The following is a 27,816-nucleotide window of genomic DNA, read 5'->3' as shown; positions in this document are numbered from 1 at the left end:
CGTCCAATCAGGCATATCGAAACCTGCCCTGAAATAGTTTATTTTGGGAGAATACACTGCAAGAAACACAATGTCAGAAGTTTAGCTACAAAGACGCTGCAAGAATGTTTTCAGAAATTTGATGTTTGCCAAATTCCTAGCTCAACAGACAGCTGGAGAAGTGTAGACCCCTGCAGTAGTTGTAGCAGAGAGTGCATGCGCAACATGGCTTTGCACACATCTTTGGCTGACAGCACATCGGTAAACGGATCACACGGCACAACGCAATCGTAATTTGTAAAGCGAATTTCAGCTTCCGTACATAGTTCACAATTACGATTCCCTGCAATGTGTAATTATTTAATATCCATAATAATGAGAAGATGTGGTATCGCTCAGTGTTGCAGACAGAGATAAGCAGAGTTGAATGCCTTTGTGATGTCTTCTCATAGGCTTTCTAATAGCATCTTTCTTTGAATTTCACAGCAAACTGGAATGTAGTTACTGCGTTCAACAACGCAAAGATGAAATGCGAAGAATGTGGTATGGAATCGAAATCGACTATTTCCGCTGAAGACATGCTAACGTGTTATTTGTTAGTAATATCTTTGACATTAATTCCAGCCGGCCGCTGTGGCCGAGCGGTTCTAGGCGCTTCTGTCCGGAACCACGCGGCTACTCCGGTCGCAGATTCGAATCCTGCCTCGGGCATGGATGTGTGTGATGTTCTTAGGATAGTCAGGTTTAAGTAGTTCTAAGTCTATGGGACTGATGACCTCAGATGTTAAGTCCCATAGTGCTTAGAGCCATTCGGACCATTTGGATATTCATTCCAGCAAAGTCGACTTTCGTTAGAAATTTTGGAAACATTAGAATAAACAGAAGCTAAGTCGCACGCTTCCATGAACTGTGGTTGTAATGATGATCGTTGAGCTAATTAAAGTCCAGAACAGAAAGTAGTTCCACACCCAAAGAGCACATGTATAGAAGTAGTTTTAGTGACAAAGAAAAGGCTGTAAATTTTTTCATTCATCGAAGGAGGAAGAAAACGCTTAAACTTTAACAGTGTGCAAGGCAAGTTGGGTTTCATACAATCCAAACAGGAATTTATAAATGGAAGAAAGATTTGCACGCAGTAGGAAATATTCGCCAAATTGAACCTCGCAAAAGTGCTAAGGAAGAACATTTCTAAAGATTTAGAACCTGTTCGTGACAGGCAGTGCACCGTTACCGAGGGAGATATGCGAAAATGGGCGCTCTGAAATGCAAGTGTGATGAACTTTACTGATTTCCATATTGAGGAGATTATACGGAAAAGGAAGTCGCAAAATTACGAAGTTTACCTCAAGTAAACGTGTAGAGGAGATGTCGTTAATAGGTAATAGTATAAATTTGTAGCTGACATGAAGACGAAGTTTCTTCTTATCCGCTAAAAGCTGCGTATAAATCCATTCAGGTTTCGTGCAAAGATAACTGTCAGACAATATAATTTCCGAGAGCTGTTCGTAATTTCATGTTTATCAGAGGAACAGTATTATTAAACTGCAGCCATTTGTGCGTTGTCAGGTGGCATCAACACATTTTACGAATGTGATCAAGTATGCCTGGTACACAGCACAATATGGAGAACAACGGCCACTACCGTTACTCCATTCCACTTCCGTTAAAATAAAACTAGTATCTGCTACAAAGTGCCTGAATGAATTCATTCTCCCTTTATGAGGTGTTTCTCGTTTAAAGAAAAAGTTTCTTTTCGTCTTACAGTAAACACTTTGCACCATAGTGACGACTGCAAGCTATAAAGGCGGAAGTGATCCATTGTTAGCAAAGTACACATTATTCAAAAATTATTATAAGAACTTTGCCACAGGAATAGTTATAAAATATTAAGTGTCAACAAATTAAAGTTTAGATTGATCGAAGTCGTCTGGTCCGCAGCTCGTGGTCGTGCGGTAGCGTTCTTGCTTCCCACGCCCGGGTTCCCGGGTTCGATTCCCGGCGGGTCAGGGATTTTCTCTGCCTCGTGATGACTGGGTGTTGTGTGATGTCCTTAGATTAGTTAGGTTTAAGTAGTTCTAAGTTCTAGGGGACTGATGACCATAGATGTTGAGTCCCATAGTGCTCAGAGCCATTTTTTTGAAGTCGTCTGAATGTAATATCATACAGCGCCTGATTTTCGTTCTTCTGCGAATCATTTCTGTAACAATTACATCTTCAACAGTTGAGCTGCCAATATGAACTGCAAGTTATTCAAAAAATTATTGATGCGAGACATTCCTCGTAAGGCTTAAGTGTTAAAAATTCACCTATTTGCACTTCGGACTTCGCGCTACACGGGGCTTCGTTCTTTGGTCACGGCCACGTCTGCTGGTTGGACGATTCGAGCGCTAGGCAGGAAGGGGTGTAAACACCGCTGGTACAAGCGGCTCTTCATCCGGCAAAAACGAGTACCTTCAAGAATATAAAAAAAAAACATGCAATGAATCTCTACCGGTAGGAAAAATTTGAGAATAGGTTTCGTCATGTCGAAATGGACTGACACGTTCCATGACCTTGGAGAGTTGCCTCTCACTTTGGTCCTACGGTACTAGACGCGTACATAAAAAAATACAACTCTCTCGTCAGAAAACAAAATATGAATGTCTTCCAGCGTAGTGGATGGATTAGGCAGCTGGTGTTCAAATGACGTAATGCTTTGGTCACCCAGGCACATAAACATAATATCTCTCGTACATTAGTGAAATGTTGAAACATGAGATAATCAAGAGAAAGTCCCAAAATTAAACTGCATATTTAAACATAACTGCATATGAGAATACGACCATACCAGTGTATGACAATGGCACGTACACTCAAGTGAGCTTGATCTAAATAATCACCCCCCCCCCCCCCCCACCACCACCATCACCAATGTAGAAAAATAATGTAGACTACTCAAAACGAAGGAGGCCACAGGGTCTCGCGGGACTCCTACTATATCTGACACTAAATACGCAACAGATTAGACATATTCAGAAGGCCATTTCTATCAAAACCCTCCCAATAAAATTGGGGTAAAGTACTTTAAAACATACTATAAATTCGAACATTATGACGCTCCGGGAAGATACAGAGCTTTTCTCAAAAATTGATTATGGTCTTAAATGCCTTGTAAACCATCTATCGTTTGAAAACAGTAGATACAAGGGAAGAGGCACATTACCTCGCCACTAGTTCATAAAGGTTAAAGAAACTGTATCACATTGTCGACTAATAACGAAGCTTCGATCATTGGGAGAATGTTCAAAGATACATGATAAGCACTAAGAATGTTTATCTAACAGAGCCCAGTACGTAATACTGAATAATGGATATTGGCATGAAACATACATAGGTATTACGCAAACCAAAATACAGTGTGTGGTAGAGGGTATCCTGTACCACAACTAGTCGTTTCCTCTCTGGTTCCACTAGCAGAGAGAGCGAGGAAAAACCACTATTTATATGCCTCCGTATGAGCCCAATTTTTATCGTATCTTATCTCCGTGGCCCCTACGCGAAATGTATGTTTGTTGCAATAGGATCGTTCTGCAGCCGGTGTCAAATCGTGGATCTCTAAACTTTCCCAGTAGTATTCTTCGAAATGAATGTCTTCTTCCCTCCAGGGATTCCGACTTACGCTCCTGAAGCATATCCGTAACACTTGCGTGCTGATCGAACCTACCGGTAACAAATCTAGCGGCTCGCCTCTGAATTGCTACGCTGCCTTGTTTCAGTCCAACTTGGGGTAGTTTCCAGACACACGAGCAGCACTGAAGAATAAGTCGCACTAGCGTCCATTATGCGGTCTCCTTTGCAGATGAATCACTCTTTCCTAAAATTCTCGAAAAAACCGAAGTCGACCATTCACCTTCTCCACCACAATCCTCTCATCCTCGTTCCATTTCATATCGCTTCGCAACGTTGCACCTAGATATTTAAACGACGTTACTGTTTCAGGCAGGACACTACTAATACTGTATCCAAACATTACGGGTTTGTTTTTCCAACTCATCTACATTAACTTACACTCTGTAGGCGCCCCAGTGGTCCCGGTCGCCTACTGTGGACTGGATGGCCGAGCGGTGACCTCTCAAGTTGTCAGGATGCTGGGAAATTGCTGTAGAAGCGTCAGAAACGCCAAAGAAACATTATTAATTCATAACACCTTTATTTCTGTCGAGTACAAAGTGGCTTGGTGATATCAACGACCTTCCCCGAGTCCTCGCTGACAGCAGCTTCGGACCGCACAGTCTTGCTAGCGCAGCGCGGTGCTGTGACGTAGTGAAGGAATGTCCTTATTTCGTGCTTCGGCCGCGCGTGGCTGGTGGCGCCCGGCCGGCCGGCTCGGCGGCGGACAGCAGGCCTTTGCGCGTAGAGGCTCCGGGTTGGAGTCCTGGCGCTGTCGGCACGAGAGGCGTTCTCGTAGTGCGGAGTGTACTCTATCCAACCCCGTCTTCTTCCCTGCTCCGCAAGATCTCGACGACGGCTCACTGATGTGGTCCGCATTGGCGGCGAGCGAGTCTGCCGCGATGTCTGCTAATCCTGGGTTGATGATTGACAGCGGCAGCAGAGAGGACCAGGACTGGTACTGTTCCCTCATGTCTGCTGCTGGATGGGCCGCCCCTACTTCAACATCTCCTTAGTAAATATTAACATGTCGATCACCGAGCTGAGCGCTACGCAGCGACCCAGTACACATCTAACTGCAAGTCTAACTGCGAGTGCCTTGTTGCTATCAAAGCTGGTGTATTTAAAGGAAGCACGAGCTACGTCCTGACGTCATGCTCGTTTATAATGAACGCATTCGTCCCACTTATACTGCTGATTCATCTGTCGTACTCGCCCCTTAGGTGTTCTTGCGACAGAGTTACGTGTTGTTACGGCAGACTTACGCGAAGTTGTGAAATGCAGTACAGCTGATGCTATACCTCTGTCTTGCACTCTACGAAAGTCTCCATCAAACACAAACCCGCGTGCTAGGCAATTCTCTCTTGCTTGTTGTGTGTATCCAGGCCACTGCCCCTGCATGACGACACATTCCGATATATGTTCAATGCTCTTACCACTTGACTAACTTACTGCCTCTGGCTCTCGGCATAGGCAACGAAACTTTGATAATATTCCGCGTTTCCAATTACATCTACAGGGTGTTTCAAAAATGACCGGTATATTTGAAACGGCAATAAAAACTAAACGAGCAGCAATAGAAATACACCGTTTGTTGCAATATGCTTGGGACAACAGTACATTTTCAGGCGGACAAACTTTAGAAATTACAGTAGTTACAATTTTCAACAACAGATGGCGCTGCGGTCTGGGAAACTCTATAGTACGATATTTTCCACATATCCACCATGCGTAGCAATAATATGGCGTAGTCTCTGAATGAAATTACCCGAAACCTTTGACAACGTGTCTGGCGGAATGGCTTCACATGCAGATGAGATGTACTGCTTCAGCTGTTCAATTGTTTCTGGATTCTGGCGGTACACCTGGTCTTTCAAGTGTCCCCACAGAATGAAGTCACAGGGGTTCATGTCTGGCGAATAGGGAGGCCAATCCACGCCGCCTCCTGTATGTTTCGGATAACCCAAAGCAATCACACGATCATCGAAATATTCATTCAGGAAATTAAAGACGTCGGCCGTGCGATGTGGCCGGGCACCATCTTGCATAAACCACGAGGTGTTCGCAGTGTCGTCTAAGGCAGTTTGTACCGCCACAAATTCAGAAGAATGTCCAGATAGCGTGATGCAGTAATTGTTTCGGATATGAAAAATGGGCCAATGATTCCTTTGGAAGAAATGGCGGCCCAGACCAGTACTTTTTGAGGATGCAGGGACGATGGGACTGCAACATGGGGCTTTTCGGTTCCCCATATGCGCCAGTTCTGTTTATTGACGAAGCCGTCCAGGTAAAAATAAGCTTCGTCAGTAAACCAAATGCTGCCCACATGCATATCGCCGTCATCAATCCTGTGCACTATATCGTTAGCGAATGTCTCTCGTGCAGCAATGGTAGCGGCGCTGAGGGGTTGCCGCGTTTGAATTTTGTATGGATAGAGGTGTAAACTCTGGCGCATGAGACGATACGTGGACGTTGGCGTCATTTGGACCGCAGCTGCAACACGGCGAACGGAAACCCGAGGCCGCTGTTGGATCACCTGCTGCACTAGCTGCGCGTTGCCCTCTGTGGTTGCCGTATGCGATCGCCCTACCTTTCCAGCACGTTCATCCGTCACGTTCTCAGTCCGTTGAAATTTTTCAAACAGATCCTTTATTGTATCGCTTTTCGGTCCTTTGGTTACATTAAACCTCCGTTGAAAACTTCGTCTTGTTGCAACAACACTGTGTTCTAGGCGGTGGAATTCCAACACCAGAAAAATCCTCTGTTCTAAGGAATAAACCATGTTGTCTACAGCACACTTGCACGTTGTGAACAGCACACGCTTACAGCAGAAAGACGACGTACAGAATAGCGCACCCACAGACTGCGGTGTCTTTTATATCTTTCACATCACATGCAGCGCCATCTGTTGTTGAAAATTGTAACTACTGTAATTTCGAAAGTTTGTCCACCTGAAAATGTACTGTTGTCCCAAGCATATTGCAACAAACGGTGTATTTCTATCGCTGCTCGTTTAGTTTTTATTGCCGTTTCAAATATACCGGTCATTTTTGAAACACCCTGTACATCTACATGACTACTCCGCAATTCACATTTAAGTGCTTGGCAGAGGGTTCATCGAACCACAATCATACTATCTCTCTACCATTCCACTCCCGAACAGCGCGCGGGAAAATGGACACCTAAACCTTTCTGTTCGAGCTCTGATTTCTCTTATTTTATTTTGATGATCATTCCTACCTATGTAGGATGGGCTCAACAAAATATTTTCGCATTCGGAAGGGAAAGTTGGTGACTGAAATTTCGTAAACAGATCTCGCTGCGAAGGAAAACGTCTTTGCTTTAATGACTTCCATCCCAAATCGCGTATCATATCTGCCACACTCTCCCCCATATTACGTAATAATACAAAACAAGCTGCCCTTTGTTGCACCCTTTCGATGTCCTCCGTCAATCCCACCTGGTAAGGATCCCACACCGCGCAGCAATACTCTAACAGAGGACGAACGAGTGTAGTGTAAGCTGTCTCTTTAGTGGACTTGTTGCATCTTCTAAGCGTCCTGTCAATGAAACGCAACCTTTGGCTCGCCTTCCCCACAATATTATCTATGTGGTCTTTCCAACTGAAGTTGTTCGTAATTTTAACACCCAGGTACTTAGTGGAATTTACAGCCTTGAGAATTGTACTATTTATCGAGTAATCGAATCCCAACGGATTTCTTTTGGAACTCATGTGGATCACCTCACACTTTTTGTTGATTAGCGTCAACTGCCACACCATACAGCAATCTTTTCTAAATGGCTTTGCAACTGATGCTGGTCTTCGGATGACCTTACTAGACGGTCAATTACAGCATCATCTGCGAACAACCTAAGAGAACTGCTCAGATTGTCACCCAGGTCATTTATATAGATCAGGAACAGCAGAGGTTCCAGGACGCTTCCCTGGGGAACACCTGTCGATAGCGGCCATTACTTCGTGCGAATAAAAAGCTAGCTGCGTTGCACAAGAACGATGTTTTCTGAAACCATGCTGATTACGTATCAATAGATCGTTCCCTTCGAGGTAATTCACAATGTTTCAATACAGTATATGCTCCAAAACCCTACTGAAAACCGACGTCAATGATATAGGTCTGTAGTTCGATGGATTACTCCTACTACCCTTCTTAAACACTGGTGCGACCTGCGCAATTTTCCAATCTGAAGGTACAGATCTATCGGTGAGCGAGCGGTTGTATATGATGGCTAAGTAGGGAGCTATTGTATCAGCGTAATCTGAAAGGAACGTAATCGGTATACAATCTGGACCTGAAGACTTGCCCGTATCAAGCGATTTGAGTGGCTTCGCAACCCCTAAGGTATCTACTTCTAAGAAACTCATGCTAACAGCTGTTCGTGTTTCAAATTCTGGAATATTCCATTCGTCTTCCCTGGTGAAGGAATTTCGGAAAACTGCGTTCAATAACTCCGCTTTAGCGGCACAGTCGTCGGTGACAGTACCATCGGCACTGCGCAGCGAAGGTATTGACTGCGTCTTGCCGCTTGTGTACTTTACTTACGACCAGATTTTCTTCGGATTTTCTACCAAATTTCGAGACAATGTTTCGTTGTGGCACCTATTAAAGGCATCTCGCACTGAAGTCCGTGCCAAATTTCGCGCGTCTGTAAATTTTAGCCAATCTTCGGGATTTCCCGCTCTTCTGAACTTCGCATGCTTTTTCCGTTGCCTCTGCAACAGCGTTCGGACCTGTTTTATGTACCATGAGGGATCAGTTCCATCTCTTACCAATTTATGAGGTATGAATCCCTCAATTGCTGTTGCTACTATATCTTTGAATTTGAGCCACATCTCGGCTACATTTGCATAGTCAGTTCGGAAGGAATGGAGATCGTCTCTTAGGAAGGCTTCTAGTGACACCTTATCCGCTTTTCTAAATAAAATTATTTTGTGTTTGTTTCTGGTGGATTTGGAAGAAACGGTATTGAGCCCTGTGAGCCTTGTGATCACTAATCCCTGTATCAGTCATGATGCTCTCTATTAGCTCTGGATTGTTTGTGGCTAAGAGGTCAAGTGTATTTTCGCAACCATTTACAATTCGCGTGGGTTCGTGGAGTAACTGCTCGAAATAATTTTCGGAGAAAGCATTTAGGACAATCTCGGAAGATGTTCTCTCCCTACCACCGGTTTGGAACAAGTATTTTTGCCAACATATCGAGGGAAGGTTGAAGTCCCCACCAGCTATAACAGTATGAGTGGGGTATTTATTTGTTACGAGACTCAAATTTTTTCTGAACTGTTCAGCAACTATATCATCGGAGTCTGGGAGTCGGTAGAAGGAGCCAATTAATAACTTAGTTCGGCTGTTACGAATAACCTCCACCCATACCAATTCGCACGGAGTATCTACTTCGAGTTCACTACAAGATAAACCACTACTGACAGACACAAACACTCCACCACCAATTCTGCCTAATCTATCTTTCCTGAACACCGTCTGAGACTTCGTAAAAATTTCTGCAGAGCTTATTTCAGGCTTTAGCCAGCTTTCTGTACCTATAACTATTTCAGCTTCTGTGCTTTCTATTAGCGCTTGAAGCCCAGGGACTTTCCCAGCACAACTACAACAATTTACAACTACAATTCCGACTGTTCCTTGATCCAATCACGTCCTGTATTTGCCATGTACCCTCTGAGATTGCAGCCCACCCCGTATTTCCCGAGGCCTTCTAACCTAAAAAACCGCCCAGTCCACGCCACACAGCCTCCGCTACCCGTGTAGCCGCCAGCTGGGTGTAGTGAACTCCTGACCTATTCAGCGGAACCCGAAACCCCACCACCCTATGGCGCAAGTCAAGGAATCTGCAGCCAACACGGTCGCAAAACCGTCTGAGCCTCTCATTCAGACCATCCACCCGACTCTGTACCGAAGGTCCGCAGTCGGTTCTGTCAACGATGCTGCAGATGGTGAGCTCTGCCTTCATCTCGTAAGCAAGACCGGCAGCCTTCACCAAATCAGATAGCCGCTGGAATCCAGAGAGAATTTCCTCAGAACCAAGGCGACTCACGTCATTAGTGCCGACATATGCCACCACCTGCAGCTGGCTGCACCCTGTGCTCTTCATGGCGTCAGGAAGGACCCTTTCCACATCAGGAATGACTCCACCCGGAATGCACACGGAGTGCACACTGGATTTCTTCCCCTCCTTAGCCGCCATATCCCTAAGGGGTCCCATTACGCGCCTAACATTGGAGCTTCCAACTACCAATAAGCCCACCCTCTGCGATTGCCCGAACCTTGAAGGCTGCGAATCATCCTCTGAAACAGGACAGGCAGCTGCATCTGGCTCAGCCAGAGACAGTACCTGAAACCTGTTTGTCTGACGCACCGGGGAGGCTTTTTGATCAGCCTCCGGGAACGTCTTTCGCTGCCTGCCACGCCTTGGAACGACCTCCCAATCAACCACAGGAGAGGGCTCAGCCCCACTGCGGGCAGCAACCGGGGCAACCACAGCGGCAGACCGATCTGGGGACAGACGGGGCGAGGTTGACATCTCCGTGATACCCAAGTCCGACTCCTCACAGTGGTGACCATGGGCTACAGATTCAAGCTGCGCGACCGAAGTCAGCGCCGCTTGCAGCTGTGAGCGAAGGGATGCCAACTCAGCCCTCATCCGATCACAGCAATCACAGTCCCTGTGCATTTTAATCGATGTTGAACAACAGTTACTGAAACACGAGTCCGTGCCTAGATAACGCTGGGGAAACACGCAAAGAATGCATGAACTAACCTGTACAAATGCCTAACGACTGTGCTACAATCTGCCTGAATTTACGATTACAGTAACTAAAACACAAAATTACACCTCCTATACGAAATTCACACGCAATTTAAGTAAGAGTCTACGAAGTAAACACTAAAGCGCGATGCTACAACTCTCAAATACTATAATACGCCCGAAATTTATGAATTAAACAATGCAAGTACCCAAAAACACGCAAAGAAATTAAGAATTAAACTATGTAACAAATAAGTAAGCTAGGAGTATACGACTTGCTGCTGGCAGCTGCTTATCCAACGGCGGCAGGGACTATTCCGCGACACTACAACTCTTTTACATTAAGTGCCAGCTGCCATTCATGACACCAACTACAAATTTGGCCTAGGTCATCTTGTATGAATCTACAGTCACTTACCTTGGGCACCTTCCTGTACACCGCAGCATCAGCACAGATTTCTGCCCACCCTGTCTGCCAGATCATTTATGTATGTAGAAAATACCAACGGTCCTACACACTGCTCTGGAGCACTCCTGATGCAGCCCCTGTCTCCGACGACAACTCGACGTCGAGGACAGTATACTGGGTAAGTCTTCGTTACAGTCACGTATCTGGGGGCCTATTCCGTATGCACGTACCTTGGTTAATAGTCTGCAGTTGGGTACCGTGTCGAATCGAGAAATATGGAATCACCCTGTTGCCTTTCATCCATAGTTCTCAGTATATACGTGAGAAAACAGCAAGCTGGAATTCGCACTAGCGATGCTTTCTAAATCCATGCTACTTCGTGGACAAAAGCAATTTTGTCTCTAGGAAATTTATTATATTCGAGCTCAGAATACGCTCTAGAATTCTGCAGATATTCGATGTCAAGGATATCGGTCTGTAATTTTGCGGGTCCGTTCTTTTACCTTTCTTATATACACGAGTCATCTGCGCTTTTCTCCAGTCGCTTTGATCTGTGCGCTGGTCAAGAGATTCGCGATAAATGCAAACTAAGTAAGGGGTATATTACATGTCCATCGCAGAGTGAAAGTAGAACTACGAATGTTTTAATGTAATCAAGGTGTCGCAGAACGAATGATCAGTATTCAGTGATGACAAGAATGATCATTCGAAGCTAAAAAGACTAGTAAACAATGGCTCCAAAATGCAAACTTTCAAAGCTATGTGGACTTCTTCTTTATTGATACTGTGAAACAAATCTTTCCTACTGAAAGCTCGTTGCTTTCAGTTCTTTGAGTGGTGGTATTATGGACCCAAACAAGAAAAAAAATTCCCGTAAATACAGGCCTTATAGGCCATACGAGCAATGAACACTTGTTCATCTTCGCTACTGCGAAACATATCTCGTCTACTGAACAGGTGCTCATAGCCCCTAAGGTGTGCATTTTAGAATCCACGTTTGGAAAGAAATTTTTCGTTTTAGTGTTAGTCTATACTCCTACCCCAAAAAATTGAAAGCAAAGAGTTTGCGGTAGAAGAGATTTCTTTCGCAGAATCGAATATGGAGAAGTGCTCATAGCTCTTACGTTATGCGTTATAGAGCCCACGTTTACTAGATATTATTGCTTCAAATTACCGTTCCCGTCATATTCGTGAGTATGGACCACTCCTTCTGGGACACACTGCATACTTTAAAACATTCGTACTTCTATTCCCTCTCCGTGTTGCACATGTTTTGTTCCATTCTTCCTGGGACACCTTGTGTAAACAGTTGTCAGACAGTCATCAGTATAATCAAACTGTGGGCTGGCGATGTTGTGTCTGGAACCGCGTGATCGTTACGGTCGCAGGTTCGAATCCTGCCTCGGGCATGGATGTGTGTGATGTCTTTAGGTTAGTTAGGTTTAAGTAGTTCTAAGTTCTAGGGGACTGATGACCACAGATGTTAAGTCCCATAGTGCTCAGAGCCATTTTTTGGCGATGTTGTTTGCAGGAATATACGGTCGCTGGTTGATCATAAGGAAATGTGGTAGAACGACGTGGACAGTATATTCACTTACTTTTGTGAATGGTAACTCTAGTTAAAAGTGAATCAAAGGGGGAGAAATTGCTTTGGCAAAAAGAGAGACACCGTAGTGTCTAACTGAAGATCAGTGTCGTATTTCTGGAGACGGATGCATTGTTTATGTATTTTGAGGTAATTCTCGGGAGAAATGTGGAAAGGGTCACCCAAGAGAATCCAGTACTAGGAAGGGGAATGAAAGACTTCGATATGCCGCAAGAGTTCTGGCAAACTGCCACGCATCTACAAAGTAAAGTGCTACGAATTCACGAGTACTGTTCTAACTTTTGGATTTCGTCCGTATCTAATGGGTATAGCGGCAGACATTAAGTGAATTCAGATACAAACCTCTAGGTTCCTAGCAGAACACCATTATCCATTAAATGGATAATGCAGATATACAGGAACTCAAATCGAACTACTGGAAAAATGTCACATGCTTCTTGTGAAAACACCTAAGGCAATTTCAGGAAACCGGTATCCGTGCAATACTGCATCACAGTTTTTGTAGAGAAATGAAAGTAACTAATATGCACTACAAAATTATGCTGACTGTAGTGCCTTGCTCAGGTAGCTACCATCAAAATATTTTAGGTAATTAATTAGTCAAAGTTATTGACTGGATTGTGACTTTCAGTTAGTAACAATTCCTTCAGAAAATGGAAAAGCAAAGACAAGCAATGTACAGATACTTAAAACCGTTAACCAAGCTGCACTTTTACCAATGACTTTTCAAATTCTATGCTCTGAAAACATTATTACAATTTTCAAGATCGTAACTTTTATTCAGCTTATTATTTTTAATGAAATGAAAAACGATCGAGGGTAGAATATTAACAGAATTCTCGAATAAAAATCTGCTCACTACAACAAACTATAACGCTGAAATTAAATGTTCTTTCACTTTGATCTATCGAGACTTTCACTCCTTACATAAAATTACAGAACAAGGTGAAAGTTTTGCCTTGTTGTAGTTTTCGTCGGCATAATGAGATTCTGCTTGCGTTATCGAAGCGGTGATAGTGGACAACGACTCACACTGCTTCTTCACGGCTCGCCTAGCAACACGCCGCGCGTCAGAGCGATTGTTCCAGCTGCAGCCATGGCTCACGGAAATTCTCGAATCCACAATTTGACGATTGCGGATTCGACTTATTAGCGTGTACATAAAAGCTGACAAAGATATCAAGCTGTTTTAGCACCACGATAATTTGTATATTCGCAGTCATCGAAAAGCGCCTACACCTTTCAAAGTGTTGAAACTGTCTACCTTCCATAGCGGTTGCGCTAAGTACTACCGTCGGTGCCAGGCCAATATGCCAATCCGACTGCAACATTTTCGTGGTATTAATTTTTCACTTAATCTGTAGAGCAGTCATTATCATTTGATAAATAAGATATTACGTCTTTCCAATATTTTTAAATAAGGCACATATAAAAAATAATACATTTGATAGGTTTAGAAAGATTTCTTTCCAACCTCTACATATTGTTTCAAGACTAATCGCTTGACATTCGTACTGAAAGCGATTTTTTAAAAATTATTGTGTAAGTCTATGGCATAGTTGTTCCTTTACAGTAGGCAACAAGGAACACATTTCCATACAGCCACTGTTCTTCTTGTCTCACATTGGGATAAATGTATTGGGTGACAAATACTGAACTACGTAAACAAAATCGTCATATTTCTGAACGGTTTGCATTAGGACATTCAAGGTGCACGGCTAGCCGCTAGGCATGATGGGAATAATTATTAGTATGCGCATGCGCACACTCTTTGTTGTTATCGGCCATTTGCACGTGAAAATGTCGCAGTATAGCATGCCTCAGGGTATAGCGCTTGTGGAGGCTTGCTGTGCGAGCAGTAACAGCCCAACTGCGGCTCAAAGGAAGACTGGGACCGAGTTCAAGCTGAAGACAACCGGTCCACGTGTGCTAACAAAAAAATGGCTCTGAGCACTATGCGACTTAACTTCTGAGGTCATCAGTCGCCTAGAACTTAGAACTAATTAAACCTAAGTAACCTAAGGATATCACACACATCCATGCCGGGGGCAGGATTCGAACCTGCGACCGTAGCGGTCGCTCGGCTCCAGACTGCAGCGCCTAGAACCGCACGGCCACTCTGACCGGCAGTGTGCTAACAATCAAGAATTTGATTCACAAGTTTGAAAGAACAGGTTGTGTTCGTGATGGAAGTGTTGGCAATGTCGGTCGTCCATAAACCTGAAACGCCTGAATACATCGAGAATACACGCACTGTGTTTCAAACCAGCCCCAGGAAATCAATCAGACAAGTTGCACAACAGGTGAAAATCAACCAGGATACACTGCGACACATTCTTATTGAAGACTTGCATCTCTTCCAATAAAAAATTCAAATCTATCAGCCATTGAGCCACAGAGCCATGAAACAGCAGTTAAACAAGACTTTCGCATGATCATGCTTTGGCTTAGCGACGAAACCCACTTTCATTTGGATGGGTTCGTCAAAAGCAATATTGGCACGTTTGGGTGACTGAGAATCTCCATTTCGCTATCGAGAAGTCTCTTTAACGTCAATGGGTGGCTGTGTGGTGTGCAATGTCCAGTTATAGACTAATCGGTGCGATATTCCTTGATGGTTTACCAGAAGATATTCCTTGATGGCATGGTGACTACGGAGTGGTACGTCAAGGCTTTAGAAGATGATTTCACACCCATTAGCCAAAGAGATCCTGATTTCGATAAGACGTGGTTCATTCAAGACGGAGCTCGACCCCATCGAAGAAGGAGAGTGTTTGATGCCGTGGATGAGCATTTTGGGGACTGCATTTTGGCTCTGGGCTCCCCAGACACCACTGATATGGGCCTCGATTGGTCACCATATTCTCGAATGGGAACACATGCGACTCCTTTTTGTCGGGCTATATTAAATTGTAAATTTGTGGTGAGATCTTATGGGACCAAACTGCTTAGGTCATCGGTCCCTAAACTTACACACTACTTTATCTAACCATAACTAATCTACGCTATGGACCACACACACACCCATGACCGAGGGAGGACTCGAACCTCCGACGGGGTGAGCCGCGCGGACCGTGACAAGGTGCCTGAGACCGCGCGGCTGCTATATTAAAGACAAGGCGTATAGCAATAGCCTCAAAACCATTGCTGAGCTGAAAACAGCCATTCAGGAGGTCACTGACAACATCGATGTTCCGACACTTCAGCGTGTCACGCAGAATTTCGCTATTCGTCTGTGCCACAAAGTCACCAATGGTGGAAGCCACATCGAACATGTCATAACCTAAATACGGGTAAGTGTAGTGACATTTACATGTTAAATAAAGTGTGTGCACGCTATAGTTCGTAACTAATTTAGGTTTTTTTTCATACAGCGCAATAACTGCCACCCTGTCTAAACAATTACGGCGATTAATTTTGAAATAATAAACAGTTAACTAACTTTTTTACAACAGCCTTGTTCTCATATGACTGCCTCTTATACAATTCTCGGGTTATCACCATGTAACACTGTGCAAACGATGCAATAGTTCCTCGAGATAACTGTGTGACTTGCTTGCTTCGATGAAATGTTGCGGAAATGACACAGCCCGCTGCAAAGGGGGACTCGCGGAAAGTAAATTCGACATGTCCGTCAGAAAAATGTGGAGAGTCACGAAAGGGAGACACACTTGTCAATCGCAGAACAATGCAGTCACACTAGGTTAGCATCTTTACGAACAAACGGTAAATAAACTTCCGTCTACGTATTTGAAACTGACTATAAGGCAAGGAATCTGTCCTCAGCATCAGTATGTTTGTTTCAGACTCACATGTATGTGTTGACATAGGTGCCAAGTGATCCGCAAACACACTATTCGAGTCGTACACGTAATAAAGAAGGCATTTTATTGCGAACCGAAATGAATGGGAACTTCTTGAAGGTTTAGCCACCTGCCGTTAATTAGAAACTCTGGAACAGTCACGTTTATGAAACGGTAGCATAAATTACACGGTTTCAGTGAACTGGGAAGCGCTGTTGCCGGTGTAGATGTTTATTCAGGCGTTAACAGCGCAAGACGGCCACAGGTGGCGGCTACGTGCCCTCCGGTGATTATCGATAAACATTTACATTTGTCCGCCCGCAACCTACTTTGGGAAATTTCATTTCAGCCCGCTGTGTTCATCAGCGACTTGTGTTTCGGTAAACAGCTTTCAGATAATCCGTAATAGTGAAACTATTATATGTGTATCGAACGCCCTTTCATACAAGAGAGACCGTGTCAACACTTACGGATGCCACTACGCTTCACCTAAGACTTTTCTGCGTCACTCCCACGTCATTTAACACATTATTTCACTTCATATTCTACGGTTGATGACGGAACCAAGGGCAATATGTCAACATAACCCTTCCTTCTAGTGCACCTCGAGAAATAACCATAACAGGAAGATTAGAGGCAGCCTTAACAACGTTCGCAGTTTATGTGTTCTATTCGGAACTGAAACAGGAAATTGTAGTAGAAGAGAGAGTGTCCTACGCCACAAACCGAAACGTGGTTCGCTAGTTATAAATTTAGGTGTCGATGTAGATATAGGAAGCCGGCACAATTTGAAGTGGGTAATTCTTCTTTCTTGGCAGTGAGAATGAAATGTGGTCGCACTGTGTGACCTATTTAGCTCTGCTGTAACTAAACAAGCCGTCTATTTGTAAAAAAAAAAAAAAAAAAAAAGACAGCTATAATGTGGCAGATAGTTTAGTTACCTGTTACATCATCAAGTGTAAATACATGCTAACAACTTAATCAAAACTTTCAAGTAGAAAAAAAAAACTACGCTATTTGTTATATCCTTGATGTTGAACGGCGATGTTCAGAAGGGAGCGTGCAGCACGAGTTCGTCAGTGGAGTTGATCTTATTTTCCAAATTTCGGTGTATTTTTTTCAGTTATGTTAACAGTAAAAATTACGTGTGTTATATTCAACTCGTCATTACTTATTCTGCATTTTACGCCTACCACACGTTTCACACTGCTTGACAGAGATTACTGATAAAGAGATTATTAACTACAGATGAGTTAAAATGTTTCACTGGGATTATCACAAAAACTGCTACATTATTCGCCGATCGTCGGGGAAATTATTTACACTGCATGTCCTTATAGACACAATTACAGTACGAAATTTTAATGCCTAAATGTCTTCATGTAATCAAATCTCTATGACGTGGGTTTGGTCACTGTTATCCACAATATTCAGGAATTTCATGCTGCTCCCAACCTCTATTGTACGAGTACCGGACTGTTTTTATGAATGAACAATAAACTGCTGAACTTGTTCATGCATTAATGCTAGAAAATCTGTTGCACTGCACACTTTTCTAATTTACTATTTTTCCTCAACACGCGTTTTGTTAACCGTACCTAAGCTTACCAAACAATGGCTGGCGTTTAAGCTGTAAATAAGAATTTCCTCGTACGTTTTTGTTTACTCCGATACTTGAAGAACCATCGTCTGCGGGCACGCCCAAGGACAGTTAGACTTCGTTTGATTCGACTGCAGCAAGGCTGGAGGACAGTTACTCAAGACGACGACAGTGATCAAAACCTATTTAACGAAAATCAATCAAAAAGTATGCAGTGTTACGTTATTTCTAGTATTAATGCATGAACAAGTTCAATAGTACAGTGTACTTTTATAAAAGCAGTCCACTACACGTGAATAGCGCTTGGAAATAGTATGACATTTCTGAATATTGTAGTGAACAGTGATCAAATACACCTTACAGAAATTTGATTACGTCAAGACATTTAGGCACCAGGTGATTTCGACTATAAAGATATTCAGTGGAAATAATTCCCCTGACATTAGGCGTTTGACTAAGAGTAGCGTGAAATTACACTACTGGCCATTAAAATTTGCTACACCAATAACAAATGCAGATGATAAACGGCTATTCATTGCACAAATAAATTACACTAGAACTGACATGTGATTAGATTTTTACGCAATTTGGGTGCATAGATCCTGAGAAATCAGTACCCAGAACAACCACCTCTGGTCGTAATAACGGCCTTGATACCCCCGGGCATTGAGTCAAACTGAGCATGGTACTGCTGCCCATCCAGCTTCAACACGATACCACAGTTCATCAAGAGTAGTGACTGGCGTATCGTAACGAGCCAGTTGCTCGGCCACCATTGACCACATGTTTTCTATTGGTGAGAGATCTGGAGAATGTGCTGGCCAGGGCAGCAGTCGAACATTTTCTGCATCCAGAAAGTCCCATACAGGACCTGCAACATGCGGTCGTGCATTATCCTGCTGAAATGTAGGGTTTCGCAGGGATCGAATGAAGGGTAGAGCCACGGGTCGTAACACATCTTAAATGTAACGTCCACTATTCAAAGTGTCGTCAATGCGAACAAGAGGTGACCAAGACGTGTAACCAATGGCACGCCATACCATCACGCTGGGTGATACGCCAGTATGGCGATGACGAATACACGCTTCCAATGTGCGTTCACCGCGATGTCGACAATCACGGATGCGACCATCATGATGCAGTAAACAGAACCCGGATTCATCCGAAAAAATGGCGTTTTGTTATTTGTGCACTCAGGTAGGTCGTTGGGTACACCATCGCAGGCGCTCCTGTCTGTGATACAGCTTCAAGGGTTGATGTCTTGCAAAAGTCCCCATGTGTTGACTCAGGGATCGAGACGTGGCTGCACGATCCGTTACAGCCATGCGGATAAGATGCCTGTCATCTCGACTGCTAGTGATATGAGGCCGTTGGGATCCAGCACGGCGTTCCGTATTACCCTCCTGAACCCACCGATTCCATATTCTGCTAACAGTCATTGGATCTCGACCAACGTGACCAGCAATGTCGCGATACGATAAACCGCAATCGCGATAGCCTACAATCCGACCTTTATCAAAGTCGGAAACGTGATGGTACGCATTCCTCCTCCTTACACGAGGCATCACAACAACGTTTCACCAGGCAACGCCGGTCAACTGCTGTTTGTGTTGAGAAATCGGTTGGAAACTTTCCTCATGTCAGCACGTTGTAGGTGTCGCCACCGGCGCCAACCTTGTGTGAATGCTCTGAAAAGCTAATCATTTGCATATCACAGTATCTTCTTCCTGTCGTTTAAATTTCGCGTCTGTAGCACGTCATCTTCATGGTGTAGCAATTTTAATGGCCAGTAGTGTATTTTGTGTTCCTCGCTAGACTTAATGAAATGTCCGGGGAAAAAACCGAGGAAAGTATTTGTTTTTTTCGAAATTGAGTCATTGCTACAACCCGACTCAGACTTATCAGAGATACTGAGAAAAGAACCAACAGACGACTCCAGAGATATGGGCATTCAAAGTTTTTCCGTAAAGGGAGAGAACGAAGAAAGTCACTTTTTAGGGGAAACAAGCAATCAAGTTAGAGGCGAGTCATAGGAACGCGCTTTTTAGGGGAAACGAGCAATCAAGTTAGAGGCGAGTCATAGGAACGCGAGAGGGCAGAGCAAACATCAGAATTCTGACCCAGTCTCCCCTACCCCTTCCCCCCGTTTCCTCGCCGGTGAACTGGAGGCATGAGAAAACAAAAAGTAGATGACTGTGTCCATAAACTTCACATAAGTGTATCCTTGCGAAATTTAACTACCAATAGCGTTTACTTTAAGCGGTAATTTACGCTCCATTCGTTCAATATCCATGTTCTTACAATAGGCGAATCCTTTTTTTTTTATGTTTATCTTGAATGAATTACGAAAAATGGCACAAATGAAGTGACATCGTTCTATTTTCACTTCATCACACATACTTAGGATGAGGATACTGAAGAGATCAACACGGTCAACACACATGGTCAGTGATCAGGGATATTACAGGGACTGCCGCACGGGATTAGCCGAGCGGTCTTAGGCGCTGCAGTCATGGACTGTGCGGCTGGTCCCGGCGGAGGTTCGAGTCCTCCCTCGGGCATGGGTGTGTGTGTTTGTTTGTCCTTAGGATAATTTAGGTTAAGTAGTGTGTAAGCTTCGGGACTGATGCCCTTAGCAGTTGAGTCCCATAAGATTCCACACACATTTGAACATTTTTGACATCATTCAGAACAAAGGAGTCTAGCAAACATGAGCTATAAAGTGCATACCGGTACTCTAAGAGCTGTGAGCATTTCTTGATTTTCGGTACTGTAAAACAAATATCTTCTACTGTAAGCTCCTTACTTTCCATATTTTGGATGGAACTAGTGTGGACTAAAGCAAGAAAAAATTGTCTAACATGGCCTCTAAAATGCATATCTTAAGCGCTGTGAACACTTGTTCACTGGAAGAGATGTGTTTCACAGTGGCGACGATAAACAAGTGTTCATAGCTCCTAAGGTGTGCACTTTAGAGCCCACGTTTACTGGAATTTTCTACTTCGAATGATCGTTGTGTCATATTCACTAATATTGACCATTCCTCCTGGGACACCCTGTACATTTAATGATTCTACTGGTAGTGAAAATAAAATTGTCATCGTCTTCCCCTTCATTCATTATGTAAATCTCATTCAAATTAGTGGCCTGAAGAGTAACAAAATTACATTACATGTGAAGGGTTATTCGACCTTAAATTGCAATAAAAATATATGATTATGGAACGCAAAGACACTGATGGGAACACCTGGATATTTCGAGGGAATTATCGAAGCATCCAGATGTAAGCATCTCCTTTGACCGTTGTCAGTGTTCATCATGAAATGGAAAGCACTGTTTGATTCGTAGTACGTTGCAAAATGCCCTTCAAAAATTGAGACTATTAAGGTAATATATGGTGGGGCAAATAAAAGTGGCCAGGAAGAGTGGAAACCATTTGTGGCTGCATTAACGGTGGAGGCAAAGACCTACACTTACTTCCAAGAGGATGGAGAAACTGACAATGCAACTCTGATACTACTGTCATGAATGATCGACAAATGAGTAGGTGATAACACGTGTGACAGAGTTATTAACAGAGACCAGTCTACTCACTGCCGTAGCTGGCCACACAATCCACTTAATCTATCAGTGTGCGATTACTTTGTGTGGGGAGCCCTAAAATCTAAGGCGTATCGTAACAACTCTCATAGCCTTCAAAAACTGCAGCAGAACATTTCGGATGAGATTGCACAAATTCCAGGAGTCCAGCTTCGATCCGCCTACAGTAGCTTGTTGATCAGGGTCAAAAAGTACCAATAGATGAATGGAGTTCACTTTCAGCATCTGATATAGTCAGGGTCGTGCTGTATTTCCTTTCTTCTGCCGTGTCCCTTTGTCCCCGGGAACTCTGTTCTCCGGGCCACTTTTATCTGTCTCACCCAGTATCATCTGAAGCCAGCCACGACCGGATGCTTAAGTATCTATGGACTTATCTCAGAGGAATGCAAACTGGAATCACAAGGACAGCATAGCAGTGTTAACCAATGGGCAGGCTATTTGAACTGCACGTACTTAATAATAATGGTATGTTAACTTCAGAATTCATGTATTAGTGGTGATTATTATGGAGTTCTTGCGCCTGTTTCACTTGACTTGCTTGTTTGTTTCCCGTTGCAGAGTGGCGTTTAACTGCATTTTGGATAGCTACTTCATTCTAAGAACACGCTGGATGTCAATGGCGCTATTTCCACATCCGATGTACTCAACATAGTTAATGAAGGAAATAAAAAGTATTGTATGTTGTTGTATATTGATGTAATCACAGTGAAAACATTAAAATCGTTTTTTCTCGAGTTTCATCAGAATTGGCTTACCTTGTTCTTTCCCCTGGCCCTCCAAATCAACTCCAAAACTCAGCCAGGCGGAACCCGAACACCGGCCTCCCTCGCACGAACGCCTTACTCTGATACTACTGTCATGAATGATCGACAAATGAGTAGGTGATAACCGCCACTCTAAAAAAATGAATGAAAATCAATAAAATAAAAATTATAAAAAAAAGTGTCTATTGCACACAGGTAGCCTGAAATTCGAAACAACTTGTTTACAAAGTGCATAAATAGAAAAAACAGATGGGGTAACAGTATCTCCTAACTCGCCAATATTAAGTGTTCATCTGCGTCTTAGAAAGACAGTCTTCAACGTAATGCCTCTGCCGCTTGGTTTACATGATGCGGGGTGTAATGATGTGATCCTGATACTATGAAATAAACCGTTGTTTGGTTGTATAGTCACCTCTAGAGTTTTGCTAAGAATGCTTGAGGACCTATGGTTGCAAATGATTTTGTTGTATACATTAACACATAGTTTGACGAATGATTCGTAATTGAGTTGACAGTGCTTTCATGTTATTATTCCTCACTTCATTTCATCTCAGTGCAACTCGTCTCACCTCAGCTCACTTCATGTGATCTCAATCGACGCACATGACCTCTCACCCCTCACACAAAACACCACTCAGATCCACTTAACACTCACCTCAGAACCACCTGACTCCTACCTCAGACACACTTTACACCCATTCCCACCTACCTCAGACTTACCTAACACCCATTTCACACCCACCGACTCCCAACTGAGGTACACCTCACGCACACCTAACATCCGCGTCAGATGCATCTCACATCCAACCCTCACCATTCGCACACCCCTCATCGTCTCAGCCTACACTTGTAGCAGAAAGATGAATGAGCTATTCACCATCACTTAGTCACTGTTGAAAATTATTTTAAATAACTTAAACCTAACTAACCTAAGGTCATCACACACACCCATGCCCGAGGCAGGATTCGAACCTGCGACCGTAGCGGTCGCGCGGTTCCAGACTGAAACGCCTAGAACGGCTCGGCCACCCCGGCCGGCTAACTTAAGAAGTTCATGGCTCTGACAATATGTAAGTAGGCTGTTTGGGTTTTCTTATTGGTAACGCCACGTAGCGCTCTGTATGAAAATCAGTGGCTGTGCTGTGTGCAGTCTGTGGCTAGTTTGCATTGTTGTCTGCCATTGTAGTGTTGGGCAGCTGGATGCGAATAGCGCGTAGCGTTGCGCAGTTGGAGGTGAGCCGCCAGCAGTGGTGGATGTGGGGAGAGAGATGGCGGAGTTTTGAAATTTGTAAGACTGGATGTCATGAACTGCTATATATATTATGACTATTAAGGTAAATACATCATTGGTTCTCTATCAAAATCTTTCATTTGCTAACTATGCCTATCAGTAGTTAGTGCCTTCCGTAGTTTGAATCTTTTATTTAGCTGGCTGTAGTGGCGCTCGCTGTATTGCAGTAGTTCGAGTAACCAAGATTTTTGTGAGGTAAGCGATTTGTGAAACGCATAAGTTAATGTTAGTCAGGGCCATTTTTTTGTAGGGATTTTTGAAAGTCAGATTGCGTTGCGCTAAAAAATATTGTGTGTCAGTTTAAGGACACTCATGTATAATTGTTCAAAGGGGACGTTTCAAGTCTTTAAATAGAAGTCTTAAACCACTATTATGTAAGTTAGTTATACTCTATTCTCTACGATCAAACACAAAAGACTCTGAGGATGACGTGATTCTGGCCGCCTTCGTGTCATTAGGTTGCGGTATGGAAGGGGATGGGGCCAGTATATTTGTTTCCGTGTAACTGTAGGCTTTCTAGACCTTGGAGCCGCTATTATATATTCAGGTAACTTCACAGTTCACCTTACGACGCTGAGACCAGACCACTCCATTCCTCCCGCCAGTAAAAATCCCAGACAGTACCTGAAATTGAATGTAGCCCGTTCGAATGGATGTCAGACACGCTGAATGATCATCTATACGTAGGGACCTACTTCTTATTTACGTAATTAGTTTCCCATTGGAATTTCAGGTTTGAAGAAGGCCTCGCATTGGCTATTAAATACAGACATCCCATTTTATCTTATTTGGTATTGCATCTTCGGAACCAACGTCGTTTCGAGAATGAATATCAGTATTATGCAATAAGGTAACAGTTTTAAAAAATAGCCTAAATTATCAGGACATAGAAAACTCAATGCAAGAAGTAATTTCGCATGTTAACATTCAGTCTCACAATACGTGATCATTGCATGCAGTTAGGAACTAGCGTGTATGGTTTTTGCGCCTAATACTTCGTTTTCGTTATCTCAATAACATTTTTTTAATTTTTTAACGTACATTTTAACTTCTGCTTAATTTCGTAAAATTTAGAGAGTCAGCAGTTACGACTGTGGTAGAGTATGTGAGCTGCTCTCCTTAAAGATGTGATTGATTTCACCGGTGCGTAGATGGTATCTATAGTATTTAGACTGCAGCCAAAAGAGAGAGATTCTCTTAACCGTCAATGAGTGAAGATTTTAAAAGTAACAGATAATATGACTGGTGTACTGTAAAATTAAAGCTACCCAAGGCAGCATATCCTGTTGTGAAACTTAATAACGCGCCTAATGTAAGCAGTTACCTGAGACGCTAACTGTAAGAAAACCCATAACAGACTTATAATATAGCAACAGACCATGAGATCACGCACAAAATAATGAGCGTAAAAGGCAGCTTTTATACATTACCTATACAGTACGTACATGGAAAGTAGACAATCACATTATTTTATGTGTCAGTGCCAAAACTCTCAGCGGACTAACAGAAGAAAATAACAGAAGTTTGCAAACGTAAGGCAGTGCAGTGCAAACGTAAGACAGTGCAGATCACAAAATTAAACTTTGTGACTAGTTTAGAAACGTCACAGCAGCATCGTTAGTGGGCGGCATTTAAATCGGTGTTAGTACCAGAGGAGTAAGAGCAACGTAAACTTGCTCAGTGGCAGCGAATCTGGTTCACTGTGGATATCGGCAAGTACATTTACAGATTCCTGCTCTCTGTAAGTGTTGAACTGCTTGGAACAGAAGTGATATGGCTCTTACTGCAGGATGGCACATTTCATGGGACTAAGTGCCTCTTATCACGATTTCCTCAATGAAATCAGCAGGCGAACGGGATATACCGGGTGATCAAAAAGTCAGTATAAATTTGAAAAGTTAATAAACCACGGAATAATGTAGATAGAGAGGTAAAAATTGACACACATGCTTGGAATGACATGGGGTATTATTAGAACCAAAAAACAAGAAAGCTCACAAAATTTCCGACAGATGCCGCTGGACAGCAAAACTGCTTCCGTGAGGGGTGAGAGGTACGCCGATATGTTACAGAATTACATCGTCCCCAGCCTGGCTGATAAACACCTCCTGGAACGTACGATGTTTATGCAGGATGGCGCTCCATCCCATATTGCTAGACACGTGAAAGCTCTCTTGCTCGCGTCGTTTGGTGATGATCGTGTGCTCAGCCGCCACTTTCGTCATGCTTGGCCTCCCTGGTCCCCAGACCTCAGTCCGTGCGATTATTGGCTTTGGGGTTGCCTGAAGTCGCAAGTGTACCGTGATCGACCGACATCTCTAGGGATGCTGAAAGACAACATCCGACGCCAATGCCTCACCATAACTCCGGATATGCTTTACAGTGCTGCTCGCAACATTATTCCTCGACTACAGCTATTGTTGAGGAATGATGATGGACATATTGAGCATTTCCTGTAAAGAACATCGTCTTTGCCTTGTCTTACTTTGTTATGCCAATTATTGCTATTCTGATCAGATGAAGCACCATCTGTCGGACATTTTTTGAACATCTGTATTTTTTGTTTTCGGTTCTAATAAAACCCCATGTCATTCCAAGCATGTGTGTCAATTTTTACCTCTCTATCTACATTATTCTGTGATTTATTCAATTTTCAAATTTATACTGACTTTTTGATCACCCGGTGTTTATTATATCTGTCACATCATGGGATGTTTGGGAGGCGACAACATAACAGATTACATGACATACTATAACGGTGTAATATGAAGTCCGCCTCCGTAGCTAAGTGCCCAGAGTGTACTTCAATGTGGAGGACGCGGGTTCGATCGTAAGTACCGCCAAGGGTTGTTGCTTACTGAGAGGACTGGAACGGTAAGCACGAGATCTTGTGACGCCAGTTGATGAGCTTTTTGATTGAGAAGTACCAAATCTTAGTTCTGAGAGGCTGAGAATAGCTGTGAGAGCAGTGTGCTGACCACATCCGGAAGCTACCACTGGCAAAAGTTGACATTCTCTTCAACCTAGCGTGGGTCATAGTCTTCACCACTTGTCGTTGATATCAACAGTACCCTCATTTTCTAGTGTCGGGAACGGCAGCAAAAATATGAGATAGGAGTCATATGATGTTTGACATGATATTTAATTTTTAGGTTCTTGTTACCTTGTGAGATCCCATACCCATTAACAAGAGCAGTAGATTTTTCTGTCTGGCTGTCAGTGAGGGGAGAGATTAGAATTACAATTCCCACCAGCGACGAAGTTATTCGAGAAGGAATGTAGGTTCAGAACGGACATAAATTAAGGAAATTGGCAGTGTTTTTTTTTCAAAAGAACTGTCCGAAAATTTACGGTAATCCTTTTAGAAAAATCACAGAAAACCTGCTTCTTGCTGGAAGGTAGGGTATTTGAACGGGGGTCCTTCTGAATATGAGTCCAGCGCCTTAACTACTACTTCACGTTTGGTGTACAGGATTATAGCGACAGAGACACCTGCTTCCAAGAAATCCCTTATAGTGTAGCCAAAAAACAGTTTTGCTGTTCAGTAAATACGCAATAGCTGGAGATAATTTGAAATGGCACTAGGCTCCCAAAAAAAAGTTAAGTGAGTTTGCGACGGTTTTTGGCCTATGATAAACTTTGAGAACAGAAAAACAAAAATTTTTAGACTTTTCCCACTTTTTCGCTTCTAACTCGGAAAATTTCCAGAATACCAAAATGAAAGAGCATAATATTACAGGTACAATGGTCTGCTAAAAAGTTAAAATCGGTTGAGCCGTTTAGCCACAATCGATCGCAAAAAATCGTCAATTTCTAGCAACTTGACGCGAAAGTGATCTTCAGTTTTTACCAGCTTGGCGGAAAAGTGAGTTGTACTTTTGTTCCAACGCCTGTCACTCAAAACACCTACTCCAGATGAGAAGAGTAATGCATGAAAATTGTGGAGTGTTAACTTGTGAGTAAAATGAGCTCCTAAATATTAAAATTCACTCACTCGTTTGCAGAGAGACAAATAAAATGTGAAAACATTCGTTGCGCTTAGTTCCTGCTAAGACATTTTTTGTGAAGTTACTTTACAATATTCTTACTTTACAATATTCAATTTTATGTGCATTTTAGTTAGGTTCCTACCAACCTAGGACGTTATCTCCGTGTTATAATTAATTAATTAACATGCTAGTCCAAGAAAATGATAAACCGATTTATAAAAAAAAAAGCTATATGAAAAGAAATATTTTGGTAATGGAGAAATGCTTCAGTTAAAATATAAAATTGTAGAGATGAATATTTTTCAAACATTAATTAAGCAGTTATTGTTCTGTACTGACATTCATCG

The sequence above is a fragment of the Schistocerca americana genome, chromosome X (genome assembly GCF_021461395.2).
Source record: "Schistocerca americana isolate TAMUIC-IGC-003095 chromosome X, iqSchAmer2.1, whole genome shotgun sequence".
NCBI lineage: Eukaryota > Metazoa > Arthropoda > Insecta > Orthoptera > Acrididae > Schistocerca > Schistocerca americana.
The sequence above is the reverse complement of the archived record's forward strand: the minus strand, read 5'-3'. Positions refer to the sequence as shown.